Source organism: Phalacrocorax aristotelis, chromosome 1, assembly GCF_949628215.1.
Source record: "Phalacrocorax aristotelis chromosome 1, bGulAri2.1, whole genome shotgun sequence".
Classification (NCBI taxonomy): Eukaryota; Metazoa; Chordata; class Aves; order Suliformes; family Phalacrocoracidae; genus Phalacrocorax; species Phalacrocorax aristotelis.
The window spans coordinates 30,808,444-30,828,297 of record NC_134276.1 but is presented as its reverse complement, the minus strand read 5'-3'; the positions used below and the strand labels follow the sequence as shown (position 1 = coordinate 30,828,297).

The following is a 19,854-nucleotide window of genomic DNA, read 5'->3' as shown; positions in this document are numbered from 1 at the left end:
TAATGTCAGAAAATTGCCTTAATTCAGAGCAAATGATTGGCATAATTTCTGAACCACATTAGAAGATTATGAAGTTGCCATTTTCATGGTAATCCCCCAATCCATCTGTTTTGAAAAGGTTGAAGAATGAGATCATACTTCTCGGTCTGTGTTAACACTATTCTGCAGGGAATTCACTGAAGAAAAAGCGATCTTTACATATGACAGAGATGATACTGGTGCATGCTTTCAAGTTTTCTTTGATACCTTTGTTTCTGGGAATTTACAGGCAATTTAAAAAGATACAAAAATACTGCATGAAATTGCATGCACAGTTTTGTATCACTCTTTGCTAGGTAATATGCATATATTTACTATACTAAGTAATTAATGTGGCTGTAAATGCAAGACTGCTTTTTATACATTAAAATGATGACATTCCTCAGTTGGTATTTACAGATTCACTAAAAATGTAGTTATGCACTTTTTTTAATTTGCAAGTGGTCCCCTCCCCCCTCCTCTGATAAATAACACAGGAGCACTAGTGACAACCGACACGGAGAAGGCTGAGCTACTCAGCAATTTTTTTTCCTCAGTTTTCAATGGTAATCTCTCTTCCCACATCTCTTAAGCCCATGAACTTCAAGGCAGGGACTGGAGGGATGAAGTCCCTTCCATTGTAAGTGAAGATCAGGTTCAAGACCACCTGAGGAACCTGACCATATATAAGTCAATGGGATCCGAAGAGCTGCACACCAGGGTCCTGAGGGCTGATGTTGCCAAGCCACTCTCCATCATCTTAGAAAAATCGTGGCAGTTAGGCAAAGTCCCCTGTGACTGGAAAAAAGGAAATTCCATGTCCATTTTTCAAGAGGGTAAAAAAGAGGATGCTGGTAACTACTGACAAGTCAGGCTCAGCTCTGTGCTCAGTAAGATCATGGAGCGGATCCTCGTGGAGGATATATTAAAACACATGGAAGACAGGGAGGTGATGAGAGAGATCCAGCATGGCTTCACCAAGGGCAAATCGTGCCTGACTCATTCAGTGGCCTTGTGCCATGAAGTGGTTGCATCAGTGGACAAGGGAAGAGCTACGGCTGTCATCTACCTGGACTTCTGTAAGTCCTGTGATATGATTCCCCACAACATTCTTACCTCTAAATTGGAGAGATACAGATGTGATGGATGGACTGTTAGAGGGATAAGGAGTGGACTGGATGGCCATGTCTGAAGAGCTGGAGTCAATGGCTCAATGTCCAAGCAGAAACCAGTAATGAGTAGTGTCTCTCAAGCAGTCTGTACTGGGACCAATATTATTTAATATCTTAATAAATGACATAGACTGTGGGTTGAGTGCACCCTCAGAAAGTTTGTAGATGACACCAAGCTGAGCAGTGCAGCTGATTCACTAGAGGAAAAGGATGCCATCCATAGGGACCTTGACAGACTTGAGGAGTGGGCCCCTGCACACCTCTTGAGGTTCAACAAGGCCAAGTGCAAGGTCCTGCACATGGGTTGGGACAATCCCCAGTATCAATACAGGCTGGGGGATGAAGGGATTGAGAGCAGCCCTGCGAAGAAGGACTTTGGGATATTGGTGGATGAAAAATTGGACACAAGCTGACAATGTGCGCCTGCAGTCCAGAAAGCCAACTGTATCCTGGGCTGCATCAAAAGAAGCGTGGCCAGCAGGTCAAGGGAGTTGATTCTGCCCCTCTACTCCGCTCTCATGAGACCCCACCTGAAGCACTGTACCCAGCTCTGGGGTCCTCAGCACAGGAGAGACATGGACCTGTTGGAGTGGGTCCAGAGGAGGGCCACAAAAATGATCCGAGGGCTGAGGCACCTCTCCTATGGGGAAAGGCTGAGAGAGTTGGGGTTGTTCAGCCTGGAGAAGAAAAGGCTCCAGAGAGACCTTATTGCAGCCTTTCAATATACAAAGGGGGCCTGTAAAAGGCAGAGAGACTTTTCACTTAGGCCTATAGTGACAGGACAAGAGGTGACAATTTTAAACTGAAAGAGGTTGTGTTCAGATTGGACATAAGGAAGAAACTTTTTATGATGAGGATGTGAGGCAGTAGAACAGGTTGCCCAGAGATTGTGGATGCTTCATCCCTGGAAGTGTTCAAGGTCAGGTTGGATGGAGCTATGAGCAACCTGGTCTAGTGAAAGGTGTCCCTGCCCATGGCAGGGAGGTTGGACTAGATGATCTTTAAAGGTCCCTTCCAACCCAAACTATTCTGTGATTCTATGATCTATTTTTAGAATGTATCTATTTAAAAGAGAATGCTTTTGTCTTAAAAATAGGTCAATATTACTGGGTGGTGTTATTTAAAAGAATGAGGTAAGTCAGTGTATCCTAATTCTGGATATGGCACACTCTTGTAGTCAAAGGCAAGTTTTATTTTTGCAGATCTTTCTATCAGTGAGGTCATCCACTCCTTCCCTCTGATCAGAGCAGAATTAAATATACCTGTGTTCTCCTTAAAGGATACTTGACTAACCTGATTTCCAAGACCTCCACGAATGGAGATTTCAGAATCTCTCAAGATGGTTCACTCCACTGTTTAATAATTTTAGAAAACTGCCCTCCACCATTCTTCTAGCTTTACTTTTTTTTTCCATCTTTCCTGACATGCAGTGCCCAAAAGTGCATGCGATGTAACCTGTGCCAAACAGAATGGAAAGATTCCTTTGTGTGCCTTGTCAGGTGTACATCCCCTCATATTATGACTGCTTTTTTTCATAACAAAATGACACTGTTGGTTAATCTGCAGTTTATTCAGCTATAATCCTAGGGTATTTTTCTCAGAGCTGCTCCTTAGCCTATCATCCCCCATGCTTCATGTGCTGCCTAAGTGTAGAGCTTTATTCTCGTCTCAGTAGAATTGCCTCCTATTCTTTTCAGACCATTTCTCCATTTTGTTAATATCATTTAGTTCACTGCTACGCTAGTCTGGAATATTCACCTATCGACCAGTGAAAGTTTTGAGGCCTGGGAGAGATTTTAGATGCTTACCTTTGGGGTAGGTGTCGACATGTGAGTTGGGTGTCTAAATGCTCTTTGTAGTTGAACTAGTCAGTACAATCAGTGGTGCTTAGAGACAATTCATCTCACTGTTACGCAGATATCTACATTTGGTCAGCTGACATTCGTTGTACCCTTCATCATTAACTAATGTTAATTCAGTGTAAACATATCAAGGGAGGTCTGTAGGCCTACTCTAGCTTGGAAGACAAATGAAATAATATAATAAAGCTCTCCAGGAAAGACATTATGGCAATTTTATAGCTTGTACAGTAGGAACTGGAAGTAGGAGCCCCAATTACGCCTTCCTTTCTCATCTTTTTGTTCACATGGAACAGCTCTGCCTCTCACCTGCCTACTCCTAGTTTTTAATTATGAAAATATTATGGAGGAAACTTGTTACAAAGCAAGATGAAAAGCTTATTTTTCTCTGAATCTGTTAAATCACAGAGCATATACTTTCTCTGCACAGGACTCCATCCAAGGGTGAAAAGCAGCCCCAAACTCTGCAAATCCCTGCCTTTTGGCTCCTTGGCAGAGAAGTGCATCAGTCCTAGTGTTTGCTTGGATAGTTAGGGATAATTTGTTACTACCGTACTTCACAGTTGCTTTTTTTTTTTTTTTACAGTAGGTGTTTCTCTGTGTTTGTTGGCAAATAAATAAAATAGTAGTTAATATGTATGCCATTTCTTTTAATAGTCAGCTTTATGAAATTCCCAGGCTTTAAGCCATATGTGAAAGAACTATGACATGGTGGCCATAATCTATGTTCGGCTCTTGAGAAATAGGCCACACTCCTTGCAGCTGTGCAGTTTGCCATTCATTGTGAATGCCCAGAGAAGACTTGGGTGTCAAAACTGTTAGTCTTTGTAATGTGGAAGACCATGATGATAATATCACCTCCTAGGTGCTTCTGCACCATAAGGCACCGATGTTTTCTTCTTCTGAAATGCAGATGTCTAGGGTGGGATTCTTCTAATCTAAATGTAGAGGTCTGCAATATGGAGGTTTGTATCTAACCATGTCATCTTAGGTAACATTTATGGTTAATGGAGAGGAATAAGTAATTCTGGGGAATTATTCATCTGACCTGTTTTTGGCATTTCCTTTATGATGAGAAGAACCACATGTGAGAATTATCTGTTTCTCTCCTCTAGTGTCCTGTTAATGAGGGGGCTGAGGCCACCCACTGTCACCAGCTGCATGCAAGACCAGTGTTTCCAGAAGACCAGTACTGTAGCAGCAGACTGCTGTCACAGAGGCCTACAGAGAAAGGGAGGACAGCCCTTAGCTAGCTTTTCAGTCCTCCTCATTGATACCAAGCAATGAAAGGACACAAAACACTGAGGCTGACTGAGCCAGTGCATTGCATCTGGCACTGCAACAGGCAGTGGAAGTTCAACTCTCAGAAGCAAAAGCAAAACTCATTTTAGTTCTTAGATCTTTGGTATCTTCCCAGTCACTGATAAAACTGTAATCTTTAAGGAATGTCCCAATATTTTTGTCTGATACTATATATCCTCCTTCTGCCCCTGATTGGTGTTGATGTTCTCAGATGATATTGAAGTGCAAAAAACCATATTTCTAGGGAGGAAGTCCTCTCCTCAGCTTTCCATTTGGCTACAGGAAGTATTTTTCATCACAGGTTGCAGTGAGGAGCTACAATCCAGACAATCCTTCTGGTGTCTTTGTTGTCAAGAAAAATGATCTATCAAAGCCCATTTAGAGGAAACTTCAGCCAGACACTTATGAGTGCTGATCCTTTGTTATTTTCTCATTATGTGGTTCCTAGGTTTCTAAAGGTCTTGACATACATTCTCTACCAATAAGGAAAAAACCCTCCTCATGAGATTTAAGCATGTTGCTTTTATCTTTAATGGAGCCATGTTTGAGCGTCTGTCATCATGTTCACTAAATCATCTGTCAATGAAATCCACATTTTTAGTAGCCATTACCTCAGCTCAGGGATAAATAAAGTTCTATCTTTTATGTCTAATCCTCCATATTATTTTCAGGTGGATAGGATAACACTGAGGCCACATCTTAAATTTATTCTAAGGGTGGTTTCAGATTTCTTATTTATCAGTATATCCACTTACCAATATTTTTTCCCATGACCCAGTTCACTTGTAGAAGGATCAAAATGTTGATCCTTCTTGAACGTAATGCCTTAGCCAGACAAAGCTCTTCTGTAGATCTGTGATGCTTATTGGTCTCAAGCAGCCTTTGTAGTTCAGGATCAAATCTAAGAAGATACGAAATGAGTTATCAGACTTTATCAGAGCCACATTTGATGTTATCAGGTTAGATCCACCAACCTATCTCAAGGCATATACAACTAGAGCACAAGGTACTGCCACAGCCTGTGCTGGCAGAGTGCCAGTAGCTGAGAGCTGTAGAGACACCACACGATCACTGATACGAAGCAGTACTCAGGCTGGTGGGACAAAGGCTTGAAGGACACTGATTCTTCAGTCTTTGTTCCAATGAATAGCTTGCATTTACTGGTGTGACTGACTGCACTCCTTAGGAAACATCCAGAGTTTCACAGGTGCCAGAACTTGAAGAAAGAAGAGTGTTTGCCTTTGTCACTGTAATTCTTCCACGTGTTCTTCGTAGCTACCACAACCGGCCCTGCTGTTCCCCGAGTCGAAGGCTTGTCGTGTGGACTGAGAGCTGCTGAAGAACTGGATGGTGATCTGTTTGCATGCTTGTGGGAGGAAAAGCAAAGGTAAGCAGGTTATGCACACACTTTGTCGTGGACGCATAGCAACATTAGAAACATTTGAATTCTTGTGCAGAAGGGATGTATTCATTCAGAGTGGGTTTTAACTGCATAAAGCATCCCAAAGTATCATAGCTATTACAAGGTTAGCAACCCTCTGTATTGTTCCTTGTAGAACACTTAATGTGAAACACAGTGCTATATCTTTGCTGGGTATTCTCACTGTTATTATTATTAGCAGCAAAGAACCTATGGTTGCTAATGCTATTACTAAGAGTCATGAGTTTTTTCATAGGAATTAGACCTCATTAGAAATCTGAAGCAGGATCTGTTTTGTGTGCTGCTAAATTTTCGTTATTAAACCCAGTGATATATATCAAGATTACATGCCAACCCACAGAAGTCCTTCAGAGTTCTTATTTTAAACCTGTATCAATGAACAGTTTATTCCGAAGCCTTTCAAATGTGTATGCATATACATTACATACATATATACTATATATATATATCTGTAGTGACAAAGCAAGTAGTTTAATACATTTTATGGGTCCAGCCTGGAGTTCTGCATACATGAACTTGTGTGTGGTCAAGGAGGCTTGCATATTTTTGAACTCTAAGTTGGCCTAATAAAAGATATCAGACTACAGTGCTTGCTTTGTCAACCCTGTTTTGCTGGTTCAAAATGACTTGCAAGATTAATTTTCAATTTTTAACATAAAAACCAAGAAAAAGAAGTGTTTACTTACTGCAAGGAGTTGATTCCGTGTTAATGACCCTGAAGAAGGCTTGTACACAAGGTACAGATTGTTGCCAATTTGATGTATATTCACATTACAGAATATGAAAATGTGAAGTTATACCATCTAGAGGATTTTGTTTTTATAAGTAGGATTGGTTAAAAAACCCTTTAAGTAATCATACTGTGTGTTTGATGGTGGAAATTAGTATGAATGTTTCTGGCAGTGGAATGATGTGATGTGGTTATGCGTTTCTGTTTTCACTGCCTGCTCAGTATTGGCCTTTTACAAATACAGATTACCATGTCGATGGAAGGAATTTACAGCTTTGGCCCCCTTGTCTCACTCTGTGTTACAGCACCTTTTTTGTACTTTATGTTACATATCCTCCCAACTGTATTTTTCTGACAGAAAAAGGAAATGTCTGTGGACTGGGGCCCTGAAAACGTGTGAGCTTTACTATTTAATTGGATGAAATGAGCATTATTTCCCATTTACCTTGATTTCCCGTGGGGTGAAAATCTTGCTCCTCTGAAATCAGTAGCAAACTTTCTGCTGAGTACGACAGGATGGAGAATTCGTCAGTTATCCCTTACCAGCTAGTGATGTTGCATACAGGAAGTCAGAAAAAAACAACCCCCTAATAATAATTACGATAGAAAGAATACTTTTAAAAAATCAGGATTTAGAACTGTCAGATAAAATCCACAAATAAAATCCAAGCTGAATACAAAAGCTATACGTATGATATGTTTAATATTGTTAGTCTTGGGGCCTCATGGCCCAGATAGTTAGAGCTGCAAGATCTGTTCGTGTTATGTGGGCTGTTACACTACATCCCTTACCTCATCTTGTGGGCAAGGAGCTGCTTGCTCTGACTTCATGGAATTGCAGCTGTATTTGTGGAGTGCTCTCGTCCTTTGGCACTCCCTCCCCTGTACATTAATAGGGTTTGAATGCACCGGCATTTTCTCTGGAAGCAAACTTCAAAATTTCTCTTTAATCCTGATGCAATGCATATCCAGAATTTTTTCTTTTCCTGCAGTTTAGTTCCAGGGGAAAACATACTTGAATCCTTGACTGGTGCTCCCACCAGCCAGCTGCGGTTTATAACAATAATTAACAGTAAGATACTGCAGCAGAAATGGAGAGTAGAGAAATGCAATCCAGCAGCTTCGGTTATGTGGTTCTGTTCACTTCTACGGATTCCAAAATGCTTAACAAACAATATTATAGGCAGGACGGGCAGCTTGGCCCATGAGGAAGGTTTCCTAATGCTTCCTGTTATAAGACTGTTTTTATTTTTTTTTTTCCAGAGCTTTGCCAAACTTAATGTATTTAGGCTAAATTTATTTTTATACAAATAATCCAAAGCTTCTTGTTTTTTTTTTTTAAATTTTTGAACTGAAAAGTGATTGAATTAATTATAAGAAGGCGGCTAGTAAAAATATGTTTTTCTGCTTATGTAAAAAAAAATCTGACCCCTGTATTTTAAAAAGTTTTGGACCAAAGGCAGACCTTTCTCTGCCTTTGAATCAGGTATGTGCCTTTTGCCATTCTCACAAAGCCTTTCAAATTTGGTCAACCGTTTCAAGACATGGAAAAAACATGGTTACCAAATATTCCACAGAGATTTACTAAAGCCTAACAGCAAATATTTCCCGAGATTTCATCTTCTCCACCTCGCACAGCTCCTTCCCATGATCAGATTTTCCACACACTGTCCTCACAGAGTGACTGAGCAGTCACTAGCTGGGTGCACTAGAGGCCAAACCAGAGGCAACCCGTGTCGTATTGTCCCTGGGCATTACTTTGAGCTGCAGTGATGCTATGCAGTGGAACGGGAAGTAGGAAGCCTGTCCCTCCTGAGCTGAATTCAGCTCAGGGCTCCCAAATTTTATCATTTGTATGCTGTTGGCAAGCCTCCAGCATAGTTTCTCTTTGCCACTAGCCTGAATACACATAGAGAGTTGAACAACCTCAACAAGGCCCTGAGCAACCACATCTAATCTTGAAATTAGTCCTGCTTTGAGCAGGGATTGGGACCACATGACCTCCTGAGGTCCTTTCCAACCTAAGTTAGTCCGCGATTCTGTGATTCTTCGCTGTCTGTTTCTCTATTAGTCTGTGTGGGCCTGAAGGCACTATCCTAGTTGATGGGTCTTTGTGGGTGTGATGCACATCAGGAAATAGCCTTTATTAGTTTGTTTTTAAAAACAAGTGTATGCAAAACACGTCATTAAGATAACATTCAAGCTACATGGACAAGTATCCTAAAATTAAGAATATCAGAATGATCTCTGCATCCTCAGTGGGCTTCCACTGTGTGTTTGCTTTGAAATGCTGACTCTAGTTGTGTGATTGCAGTGTGGTTTTTCTCATATGGCTTCATCCCTGTATCTAGCATGGATCTGCTCTGAGATGAAGCAGCACTGAGGAGAACTGGTGGATGGTAACTGCAGAACTGTAGCTTACTTGTTGAGAAAGGTGCAAGGTATTTTCTGAATGAAGCAGGGCATGGTAGAAAAAGAAGACAAGGTCTTCAGGTTAAGGTAGTTGAATTCTGCTCTGGAGAGCTGGACAGTATCCCTGCCTCTTCTACCGCACTCCTGTGTGGTAATGGGCAACCATTTCCCAAGTGGTTATTAATTGCCAAAAGAGCCTTTCTGCTTGTGCCAGTAATACCTGGAACAAGGTGACTGTGCAAATGTCATCCATCAATCACAACTCTTTCTTTGATAATGTCATGTATGACGTTCCATTTATTAAAGCCTTCATCAAGTCAGGTTAGATAATTGTTAGTTCCTTATGTCTGTTTATCATTTAATGTTCACCTTCTATTTATATTTACACATTATACTTGTAATTATTTATAAATGATTATTTGGCAATGAATTAGGCAAACTATCTTGAAAATCTCTGAAATTCATGGAAATGTTCAGGCAGCATATGAGATTGTTTTTCAAACCTCAGCAGGCTTAATTAAATCCTGCAGTTCATTCATTTGCACTGAAGTCAATTGTAGTTTTACATGTGGAAAGTCTGTGAGATCAAAAATTATGCCCAATGGGCACATAGCTCTATAGAAGAAAATGTCAGCTCCGGATGGTAGTATTTCTGACTTCTCATCAGTTAGGCTCTCTCTCCCCCCTCACTTTTTCTCTTTTTCTCAATTAGCTTGTCTTGCATTTTTATGTGAGTGGTTTTGAAAGGGTTCCTGGAAAAAAACTTGCTGCATATACTGTACATTTTTTCATTTACAGATCGCTGAAATGGATAGGCAGATAAATAAATAGATAAGGTTTTCTGAGCTCATGAAATATGTCACATAATATAAACCCCTCTTCTAAATCTGTTTTGTCAAATATGTCAAATGGTATTTTTGGAATTATATTTCTGGAGTATATTTTCAGCATTTCTTATTGCTGTTCCTGATCTATGCACCCTTGTTTGACAGTCCCTTAATCAATCTGTCTGATATAAAGTGAATGAATAGCAGCATTTAAAAATATGGCTTCAGGGACTCCTTAGGAGGTTTCTTTGTAAGTACATTTACTAGTTCATCTGTAAATTTATTTTATGAGGTGTTTAAACCTCAAGAAAACTGAAAAGCATAATATTAATGCCTGGTTTACATCTACTGAAGTCAATGGGAACTTTGCAATTGACTTTAATGGTAGCCTATGTCCTCTAATTATGAAAGTGGCAAGGATGATATACACAAAACCACAAGGAGAGTTTTCTGTTTCATCATGTCCTATTCTGTTTGCAGATGCATAAGGAAAGTACAATGTGGTTTGTCCTTGAATTAAACAATTTAGTGTTTGGACCTAATCCGGAACCACGTCGCTACTTTAGGTGGTGTTTTGTCTCTCAAAAGCTCATTGACTGCTAATTTTCGGTGTGGCTCATGGAGGTGACAAGGTAGGAAATCCAGGCAATTTTTCAAAAGGCTTTTGAAAATTACGCTTTTGGTTTTGACCTTACATCTGCCCTATGGTATGGGTAACGGAGGAAGTTGATGAAGTAGTTTTCTTCCTAATTGTCTTGGGTTTTTTCACATGATCAATTTTGACAGGGTTCCTGGAAATGCACACAATATCTGTAGCACATACCTTGAGGTTCGCTAAAGTGTAGTAGAAAGTTTCCATCCTGCTGTTGTAATCCCAGGCATGATTTTTTGTATTGTGTTAGTGAAAGTGAGTGAGAGTACTCAACAACAAAAAAAAGACTCCCAGAATTAGCTTTTTTTCTGTTAGTGTAAAAAGCACCGCAGTCTGAACAGGCTAGATCTGGTAAGCAATTTGTAGTAGTAAATAAAGCTAGACAAAAATTCCCATGAGCTTCTTGTTGAGTCTGCTTCAGAGGTATTACTCATTTGGTGGCTGAAATGTTGGTCTTGCTTCACATTTTTAATGCTTGTGAAAAATTTAAATATTTTGTTGGTAACTGGAGCTGGTAGCGCGCTTGCGGACAAGAGCTTGCCGAAAGTTTTTGGATGGCGCCATGCTCAGTTGGAAAATGCCACTTGTGTGGGGTGAAGATGCTGTCCCCAAGGTGCATCAGCTCCACAGAAGCCCCAAGGGCAGCCAAGCTGGGGGGCTGCTGCCCCGGCCCACCGCCCCCATCAGCCAACCCTGGGGTCTCTGCTAGGTTGGTCAGACCACCAGCATGGTGGTAAGTAACAAAGTGGGTAAAGTCACCTCTTAAGGTGGATAAAAGCTACACCACCAAAATTAGAAGGGAGTAAATTCTGTTTTCTCCCCTCCCCAAGTCTCCCCCTGCCCAGCATAGCCAGCTCCCACCTTGTCAGCATGGTGGGCTAGCAGCTCTCTGGCTTCCTCCCCTCACCTCCTGCCAGGCTGGTGGAGGATCAGACCTTTCTGATCTCCCTCCCCAGGCCTCCTGAGTCCTCAGGCTGCTGCCCCTTCAGGCTACCCAGCCCCAAGGCTTCCCAATTCACAGACAGCTGCCTTTTTGAGGTATCCCAGCGTTAGGGCAGCCAGGAGTCCAGCAGCCTTGGGATTTGTGCTGTCCAGTCATGCAATGGCTTTAGGAGTGAGCTGGAAATATCACATACTGGCTTTCTCAAAAAAACAGTGTGTCATAAATTCTCCCTCAGAAAAAAAAAGTGATTACTAGTATTTATTGCTGCCCTAATGCAAAATTTGTCTGTGTCAAAATTACTTTGGGAAAAGTTAGTTAAAAGAGAACTGTAGACATCATTCCAGATGGCTGCTGTAGCCCTTAGTCCATCTTTATCATTCTAGACATGAACAGAGGTCTCTGTAGCATAATTAGAGAAATAAATAACGACTGGAAATTATGTCTTTATGGGAGACTCAGACTTCCTAGATGTCAGTTGGAGGAAGGCATGCAGAAGTAGGGACCTATTTCTCAAGGTACCTATAAACATGGTATATGTAATACTTCTTCACCAAATGACTTCTCAACCAATCCTGTTTTAGACTTAGTTTTGACAAGCACCATGGCTTCTGTGGAAGAATAAAAATAAAAGAAACTTTGAAACAAGTACTCACAAGTCTACTGTGCTTACATTACATAGAAGAATAAATAGAAACAGAACTGTAGTTAAGGATCCTGATTTTGAAGAGGAAAAGTTTGATAAACTACATGAATTAATTACTGAAGTAATCTGGATTGAAGAGCCAAGGGGTTGAAATGTGGAGGAGGTGTAGAGTTTTTAAAGTTTAAGATGTGAAAGCTACCTAGAACTTATATCCCAAAAGAAAGAAAAAAAATGGCTAATCATCACAGAAAAGGTGTTGGTAGGTAATGCAAGGACGGGAGGAAAAGGAGAGATCAGCAACGAAAATAGTGTCTTAGAAGGTAGGATATGCAGGAATAAAGTAAAACCAAATGAAAGGAGCTTAAGATAAATACCAAAAAGTTCTTCATCTAGAAAAAATGTGGGAAAGAGAAAGGCTCTGTGCCGTGAAGATGAACTATAATCTGTGTTAGAAAAGCCGATGTTGATCTAGAAACAGGGCAAAGTCTGGAGGATTACTGAGGGAATGGAAGTGGCAATTAACCAACCAACAGGGGAGCAAAGCTCAGGAAAATTAATGGGCTCCCATCCAGCGGGGTGGGATAACTGTTGCTCCAGAATTCAGGCAGAACAGGTATATGAAACCGTATGTCTGAATGTCTCATATGGAGAAAACGGACCATGTGACAAAAACACAGAAGGGAGGAGAGAGTCACATAGACAAGAGCAGGCCTATTAATCTGACCTCATTGGGGCAAAGCTTTAAAACAGATCTTGAAGGAAATAAATTTCTATATTGTAAATAGAAAAAAAAAAGTAAATAATTAATTTTGGAAAAAAACCCATTGTATGTGGTATGCAAATCTGGTACTTCAATTTGCCAGAAAAGTGGCATCTAGTAAAACCTAACCTTTCTGGATCTCAGTAAAGAAATTGCAACAGAGTTGATGTCCCCAGAAAATATTTTTCTCTGAGAAGGAGAAGGCAAATAGGGAAGTAGGAGCGACACGAAGAGGAGAAGAGTAGTGAAACAGCAATTCTCTAATCAAGTTTGCCTGCTAGTTTGGGTCAAGTAGTTATCCTTTTTTTTTTCCCCCATGGACTGACACTACATCCTGTGCAGTCTGCAGTGCTTAGCAGTCCTATGCAGATGCAGAAGGCACACACAGTGTGGATTCTCTTCTGTTTCACTCTTACCAGAGTTTAAAATATGTGACATTTTGACTGAAACTATATGTTTTTAAATGGAAAACCATAAGTGTTGTTTTGGTGTTTGGGGTAAAACTGTAAAATGACAAACAACTTGGAGAAAGGGCAACAGTGTAGAAGGCAAAACTAGGCAATGCAAGAAGTAGAAATACAAAAATATACATCACTCAGGAACCTTCTTACTTCCTCTATGCAGGGGAACTGTTGTGGTTCTGGATCTGTATCGTGTTTGGGGGTCGAAGTCCTGTATAGCACTAACCATTCTTGAAGGAAGGAGTGGTGTACACCTCCTCTGCTGCCCCGCCGTCCAGGCATGGAGACTGTCTGCCCAGAAATGAGCATGGTGAGCTTTTCTCAAGTGTGATGAGGGTGGCACGTACTCGTGGCTGCATTCAGATCCTGTCCTACAAGCAGAAGTGCAGATGGATGGGTTTGTTCAGGTTTCCAGGAGCTCTGGTTCCCCACACAGCATTTCACTTCCCAGTGTTGCTCCTGCGTGTGCTCCCCGTGCACACCAGGGACTTCCAGCACTCACAGGTCTTTAGTGCACTCAAGAAATGGGCACACTTCGCCAGTTGCCAACCTGGGCCTTCCAGACCTCGTAGGGCCAATATAGGGTAAGTGACATTCAGAAAATCTAAGTTATCTGGTATTCATCCTTGTGGGACAAGTACTTGGTCACTGAGAAGTGGCTGCACAGTGTCTGTGCACCCAGAGAAGTTATTGCGCCCTAGAGATAAGCAGTTCCCTCCGACTTGGCTGCAAAGGGCTGTGGTTGGAAGGAGAGGAATTTCTCTGAGAGAGACGACAAAAAGGTACATGCTGATAAAGTCCCTTACAAATACAGAAATTATGTGGGTAAGACAAAGAAACCTGAGACAAAAGAGAGAAAGGTAAGGAAATATTTTGGGGGGAGAAGAAAGTAATCTTTGAAGTACAGAATCAATCAAAGCTTGAGGAGGATCGTTACCGGAGGTAAAAACCCATGTCTATCAGGCAGAGGAAAAGCTACACATGCAAAACCAGTGAGAAAATTAAACCGTGGAATGATGTATGGTTATTTCTTGTTCTGTGTGGATCAGTTTAAAGCAATGCTTAACTTTGATGTTAAAGATCACTTCTGCAGAGCCTGTGGCTGTTCCCTAGGAGGTCAGCTGAAGCCAGAAATCCTTTGAGGAGGAGCTTTTTGGTCATAGCGTGGTTTAGCAGCTCAGGGAGTTTGGATGAGCTGGGACTCGTCATAGGGCATATGCCCTTCGGTGGGGGAAGGGATGGGAGGACTTCTATGGGAAATGATGCTGGTAACACATTACCAGAAGTGATGAGAGTGCTTAAAAACATTGTAGCTACAGTTTCCTGGTAGCTGCCTATTAAGAAGTGGGATGGATCTATGGCAGTCAGGCATATCTCACGATTTGGTTAGCAAGGCTTAAAAGGTTGAAGTTAAGTATGTTCTAGGTGAAATAAAAGAGTGGGACATGAAAGCAATCCCAACACCAAGTTTATTCCATGCCACATGAGTTCAATAAGTAGAGTGGAGAGAGCAACAAAATTTGGCCAGATTCAGAGCTCTCATCCTTGTGCAGAGGCTAATTTGAATTCCAGGCTGTTTCTATCCCATGCACGCTTTTAATTCGCCCTGTGTAGCATTAAAAACTGGAAAGACCGCTTAAGGATAAGCAGTAACCTGAGCTCAGAACTGAAGCTGGCCTCTAATCTGACAAGAAAAGCAGTGCAATCACTTTGGGATGAGAAGCATCATTTGGCTGGATTCTAGCACAGAACTGAGACAGTCACGGTCAATTGTTGGTAATGGTGTGCTCAAGGAGACACTCCTTGAGCTAACTGGAAGCTGCTCAAAAACCTGTTTAGGGAAAGCTCCTTAGGCCCCGGCAGCAAAAAGTAAGAACATATTTGCACAAGCATCTTTTCTGCAATTTCCTCTCTACTTTTCAGCTAGCTCAAACCTTCTGGGGATGGCCAGGCTATCACAGGTTTGGGGATTATATCAGTCTTTCTGCTTCCAGCCTTCTGCTGTTCTCAGCAAAGTGCTTACCCTGAGCTGAGGTCTCACTCTGAAGGCAGTGGGATGTAGAGGAGTACTTTGTGGAGTCATTGCTTTGTTAAGGAGGTTAAGGAAGATAAACCAAAGTTATGATAAGGTTCCAGCTTTTTATTATATGTGTGACAAACAAGGACTCTATAAACAGATGTATGTACAACCATAGGTAGAACTGAAGCTTTGATCAACTTGGCAAGAAATATGTTTAAAGAAACTCTCCAGCTCTAAACTATCTGTTGGAACAGTCTCATGTGTCTTATATTTACCAGCGAGTTTACAGCAATGTACCCGCTTCTCACGTGTTTGCATTTACCAAAATAAAAACAATCCTTGGAAATCAGTCATTTAACCTTGATAACAAAGTAATGTTATCTTCTTTTCACAGACGGGAGAACTGAAGGAAAAGAGATGTGAAGTTATCTGCTGAAAGCCATAAAGGGGGCCAGTGATAAATCCAGGATGAAAAGCCAAGCCCGTGTGGTGTTTAGTTGCTGACTGGGTCTAAACCACGACACCAGCCCAATGCAGTCTAATACTGTAATCAACAAGAAAGTTTGCTTTCTGATGTTGCAATGAGGTGTGCCATAGCAATACCTATAAACTAATAATTTACCCAAGGGGAACATATTTGAAAGTGTATATTTGCCTATGCTCTTGTAAATAATTCAAAAGAATTCCCTGAATTCTAATTCTGAATTGAATTTATAATAGTTTTCTTCAAAACTGGGCATTTTTTCACAAATATTTCTTCGTAAGTCATGTTTAAAACATACAGTTCTCAAAATCTGATTTATTAAAATTACCACAAGTTAATGTCCAAAAAAATCCCAGAGTAGCTTCAATAATTCATATTTCTAGATATTTTAGAGTCCAGCTTCAGGGTTTTCTTCAGGGTCCTGAGCACCTACACTTTAGCTTGCCTTTATAGAAGACAGTGGATAGTTGGCATCTCAGAAAAAGGAAGTTGTGTATTCCCAATGAGGGTGTTCTTAGCATTGGAAATCACTGTTGGAAATATGGCTGCAAATGTCTTGGAAGCATCAAAAGCTGAAGTCTGGCTCCAGTTTAGCTGGAGGAGAGGCTGCTCCAATAGACCCAGGCAGCAGAGGTGCTGTGAATATGGAAGCCCATTACAGAGCCTAATGCTGGCTGGTGTATTGAGGAGTGTTTGTCAGTTTTGGCAAAGGTACAACTTGCTTTCTGTCTCTCCAAGCTATGTCCTCCTATAGGAGTCAGGAACATGTGCACAATGCTTCTCTTTGAGATGCTAATCTTTTAGGGTGTTAAGCACCAACAGTTGCATTAGCAGCTGGTTTTACTCGCACTCAAGGGTTTGAAGCAGCACAGCAGCTTTTTGCGCAGGATAGGGAGGGTTTCCTTCTGGTTTTCACCTCAATCTGACATATTAATGCTGTGCGCTTCCCAAAATAGTGCTAGTGTCCAACACTGAAACACCATTGAAGCATTGTCTTAGTAGTAGGTAGCTTGGTGATTTGTTAAAAGCAAATTGGAAAACTATATTACTTCTACAACACCCTCCTTATAGCACCTTCACAGTTACCAAATCTTTATTTTCAGTAGTTTGCTTGGGCACGGGTGATGAGCATGCTCAGAGAATATATCAAGTTAGCTACAATCAAACCTATAAAGTATCTGCAATTCATCCATGCTTCTCCCACCAGCAGGTGTCATTCTGGAAAAAGGAAAATATTGTAAATTCCTGAACTGGAGAATCTGGCTGTGACAAAGAAAGAAAAAAAAGTTTGCTTAAAATATAGCTTTTGAAGGATACTTTACTCCAAATAAACCAAGAGAAAGTTGGCTGGTCTGCATTTTTTAATAATCTCTGCACAGCGTGTAATCCTGACATATAACCAACAAAGGACAGACGATTGGTAAGGCAAACCAATGTCTAGTTAAAACTCTCTTCTGCTTTTTACTGTTCTCTGTGACATCTTCACCACTGCTTACTCATCCCCATGACTACAAAATCAGTGATGTTCACCAATCTTTATGATGGACTTTCAGCTTTAGTTCCCCCAAAGGAGACATAGGATTAAGGTTTGAATTCAAATCTCATTTATTTCAAGACAAACTTGAAGTAATCTCATTGAAGCAACTGAAATCAGTAGAATTTCTTGGGATTTAGTGTGAAGTAACCAAAAGTAGTATTTCACAACCTAGTCCATAAGTGAGCCTCAAGCAGAAAATAATGACATAATCATTTTGATGTCTGTTATAATATTTATGTTTTCCTTTAAGTGTTAATCTGATTAGCTGCAGCCTCCTTTAATATGAAGAGATTCTTTTTGATTTCTCATAATCACAGTGAGAAGGCTCTGGCTGAATTAGAAAGAACCAAGACCCTGCTGGTTCATTGCTGAGGGCTCCTGGTCTACTGAGTCTCATCTTCTGGCTGTTAATAACAAATTTACCATGAAATCCATGAAGAAGGTGTCTTGCCCACCCTGTATACTACTGGAAGTTTGTTCCAACCCACCACAGCTCTCATAAATATTTTTTCTATCTTTCAGCCTAAATTTATCCTGGACCCTTGTGTCTATATTGTACTTTTACATTAAATAGTATTTTTTCCCCTCTATTGTGGTTTTTCTCCATGCTGATGTAATTGGGAAAATCAATGACACTCCCTTTCAGGCTCGATTTTAGTAAGCCAGAGGTGTGAGGCTGTGGGCCGAAGTGCCATGCACAGCTTGCCAGGGTGGCTCCTCTCACCCGGTGTTGGCTCTCCCCGGGAGCAGGCTGTGGGCTGGGGAGGGGCAGGGGGGCGCGTTGTGGGGGCCCATGCAGTCCTTTCCCCTACCATTTGGATCAGCATGTAGCTGGGAAATTTGCGCCCGAGCGTCCTACACTGAACGAGTAAAATTTGCATAGTTTTCTTTCAGAAGCTTAATTTCCCACCCACCCCCCCCAGCATTACTTTAAGTTAAATTGATGTTTTTAAACAAAGGCAAGCAGAAGTGTGCATCCTTCGTTATTGCCTTGCCTACAACATCAATGCAACAGCTTCCGCGCCCTACTAGAAATACTTCATCTGATACATCTCAGCCTTTCTTGTATCTTCATCGTCATTACCTTCCAGTTGGCTAGTCTAGCCAGGTTTATCTTCTCAGCCATTTCTAGAAGTGCTACTACAGAGGACCATTTGCTACTGTGATATGGTACTCCACCAAAACTCTTCCTGGAGTCAAAGGGAAATTTGCCTGAGGAAAAACACAAGCACAAGCTCCAAGGCTCAGCTGCGAGGAGCGCGTTAAAGTGGGAATTAATTTTACATTTTTAGAATTTGTCATTACAACAAAGTGATGTAAAATAGTTGTACTGTAGGCAGCCATATATTTTTCAAGATTTTATTTGAATGTCATAATGCTTTTCTCATGAACAGTATCAAGCACTTGGTTGCTGAATGAGAAAAAATAGTATATATATTTAGAATTAAAATCGTCACTCTAAAATAGCTAAAAGCTGTAGTCTTGGGTTTTCATGAAGCTGGTATTAATGTTTTCTGACTTTTCAAGTATTTAACTTTGAAAATGTAGTGGTATCCTAAAATTTGAAGTGAGAAAGTATAAAAGTATTGTGAATGTCACTAGTTCATTATGCGCTTTATTTTTATAGGACCTAGATAACAAGCAGTGATGATCCCCAATAGGTTTTTATATAGGAACGTATGGGATTTAGACAAAATTATTTCTTCAGAGTTTTCACATTTTTTTTCTAAAGTGAAATAATATAAAGTCTTGTTTAGGTTTTTTTATTTTAGTGTTTTATTTTATTAATTTTAGAAGAAATGCATGTGCCTAAACATAGACCTCGTGTCATTTCAGAGCCCCTCGGCATCCCACTTGGCCTCTCACTGCCAGTTCAAAGGTGTGGGTCTCCTGTAGGTCCCACACCATATCTGCCAGCCCTGCACAGATATCCTGGATACCCCAGGGTATTTCAGCAGGCATTAGGTACCTTCTTTTAGGCATCTGAATTTCCCCTTTAGATAAATGCTGTAAAAGATAATATACCTCTACAAATGCTTAACAAAATTAAAGATAGCACAGCTGTGAAAGTAATTCCATCTAAGGTGTTTTATTTAAGTTTAACAAGACATAGAGGCAGGAAAGTAATTTCATATCTAACAGGCGTGGAGTTATTGTGTTTAACAGGATGCTATCATGAGTCTGTTTTGAATTACAGTGGCTGAGCTGAACCTGTGCGTGAGTTGGGAGCTGCTGTTGCTGAGGGTATGCACCACGAAAGGTCCTGGCCAGAAATCTGGGGCTTCTCATCAGGAATGTAGCGGTCTGATGTTCAAAACTGTTGGGAGTGTGGCAAAAGTAAGCTTAATTCCTCAGTTGCACGGGCATGATGCAGCAAACTAATTTTGCTAAAGAAAGTGATAATTTCAGGTATCAGTGCACTCAGATAGAGGGAATTAGAGACATACTTGCATTAGTTATTAACGATCAGGGGACTGGAGCATCTCTTTTTTGAGGAAAGGCTGAGAGACCTGGGTTTGTTCAGCCTGGAGAAGAGAAGACTGAGGGGGGATCTTGTCAATGCTTATAAATATCTAAAGGGAGGGTGTCAAGA

The 19,854-nt window shown here is 40.9% G+C and overlaps 1 long non-coding RNA gene across 2 annotated transcripts in view; it reads left to right on the top strand.

Moving 5' to 3' along the window:
• Positions 1-19,854, top strand: part of LOC142054169 (uncharacterized) — an 88,398-nt gene that overhangs the window by 66,925 nt on the left and 1,619 nt on the right. The window contains exons 11-16 of one of the 2 annotated variants that reach the window (XR_012659446.1): positions 5,627-5,738; positions 10,242-10,393; positions 13,384-13,530; positions 15,635-15,826; positions 16,932-17,144; positions 19,459-19,598. This is a non-coding gene — a long non-coding RNA (uncharacterized LOC142054169). The remainder of the gene's footprint in view (positions 1-5,626; positions 5,739-10,241; positions 10,394-13,383; positions 13,531-15,634; positions 15,827-16,931; positions 17,145-19,458; positions 19,599-19,854) is intronic. The other variant, XR_012659448.1, reaches the window with a different exon arrangement.